This window comes from Elephantulus edwardii, unplaced genomic scaffold, assembly GCF_000299155.1.
Source record: "Elephantulus edwardii isolate Elephantulus edwardi_28Jun2011 unplaced genomic scaffold, EleEdw1.0 scaffold00048, whole genome shotgun sequence".
In the NCBI taxonomy this organism is placed as follows: domain Eukaryota; kingdom Metazoa; phylum Chordata; class Mammalia; order Macroscelidea; family Macroscelididae; genus Elephantulus; species Elephantulus edwardii.
Genome location: NW_006399798.1, coordinates 17,044,026 through 17,046,035, shown reverse-complemented (window position 1 = coordinate 17,046,035; position 2,010 = coordinate 17,044,026).

The following is a 2,010-nucleotide window of genomic DNA, read 5'->3' as shown; positions in this document are numbered from 1 at the left end:
GGTCCATGATCCACCTTGAGTTGGTTTTTGTGTATGGAGTGAGGTGTGGGTCTTGCTTGAGTCTTTTGCAGATATTTTTCCAATTTTGCCAACCAGGTGTTAGTGTTACTAGCTGTTTATTACCATCCGATGTTGCATGTCCTGTGGTGTTTGCATATCCTTGCTGTGTGCTGTATTTTTAAAAAATCAACAATGGTATTATGAGCCGGTTTGGTTTTCTCTCTGCAGTTGTTCTGTACTTCTTAAAAAGTTAATTTTAGAAAAATTATGTTTTCTTTTCACTAGAAATTATTTTTAAAAGAAAAATTAATTCAAATTCAGTTTTGCGGGTTTTTAAAGGCATCCGTCCATGCCAGTCATATTCATCGCTAGCCAACGCAGTTTACAGAGAATTGATTTTAAGTCCAGACTACCTAATTAGCATAACCCTATATCCAAGCTCAAGAACATGGAAGTAATTCTTGCCTAAACCAATAACTGCAGTGTGTGCTCCTGGCTTTCAAATGTGAGCACATGACCAGAATTCATCCTACTGGGATGCCTTTGCCTATTGTTTGGTGATTGTTAATGGGAAAGCTTGCTCTGTCCTTCCTGCACTGAGAAATGAGAATCCTAGAAATCTGAGTGAGAAAGTTCGTGGCAAAATCAGAACCCTGATCAAAAGCCCTCTCAGGACTGCAATTAAATGATTTTGCAATAATGTGATCCAACACATTTTCATTGTTTAAGCTACTTAAATTGCTTGAAAATATTGAGCTTCGTATAATAAACATATTTCATAGACATAACTCTACAAGATAATAATATTATTTGCCCAGTTTCACGGAGAGTGGTTATGTAACTTGTTCTGGGTTACACAGCCAGTGAATACCAGAGACAAGACAGGATTCAGACACAATAAGTCTCTCAGCTACTAGCACCTGGAAACTGCCTGAAAGAGCTGTCAAAAGTGAAAGTTGCCTTTGAAAGATAAAGACTCTCTTTTTTAAAAGATACGTGTTTTTGAGTGTTCCACTCCTGACTAGCAAACCTGGCCAGTCCTGATTGTGAATTTTGTTCCACATTTTTCTGTACTCTATCCAGAATCCTCTATTTAATCCCTTCTCTTTTTTTTTTAAGAAAATGTATACTTTATTTGGTATTAACAGGTTTGAACATACTCATTTTTTTAAATTTCTATTCATTGTCCCCCCCAGTTCACTTTTCTCTTTGGGGAAAAAAAGTTCTTTCATTGTTAAACAGTCATACCACCACTTTACAATGCAACTCTTGTTTTGGACTCTTGTCATGCCAACAATACATAATCATATGTTCTTTTATACAGTTCTCTCCCTTGTCTGTTTCAATGCCGTGTACATTATGTATCCCGTCTTTTCTTCATTTTCCCCCAAACCCCTTTATCAGTCCTATAACAGTGGCATTACACAGTATTTGCCTTTTTTTTTTAGTATTTGCCTTTTTGTGACTGAGATATTTCACTCACCATAATGTGTTGCAGAGCAAGGGTAAAGTATATTTGTAATTATTAATAATGAGACAGACTATCAGGAATGATATAGAAAGGGTAAAAAATAGGGGGCCAGCAGTTCCCATGACTGAAGGCCTCAAGCCATGCTTCTCTGAGTTTTACTGAGAATCATAAAGAAGGTAAAAAAAGTAAAATCATAAGTACAAAACAAAAACAAGGAATCATGGGGAAGGCTTTTGCAGATAATGCCAAGTGTCTTTATGCTTATCTCAGGAGGGAGGAATACAGTTAATACAAACTAAGAACAATGTTGACTATTAAAGAATGCCTTAGTGCCACAGCGTGACCTTCCACTTGTATTAAGCCTCCCTCAGGCCATGGTTTTTGCAATCACTCGTTATGCATCAGAGAGTTGAACAATGACTAGGGAGGACAGAAGGAGAATTCACGCCTTTGAGCTGTGGTGCTGGAGAAGAGTATTGAATGTACCATGGACTGCCAAGAAAACAAACAGATTCATCCTAGGGAGGGTTAAACCAGGC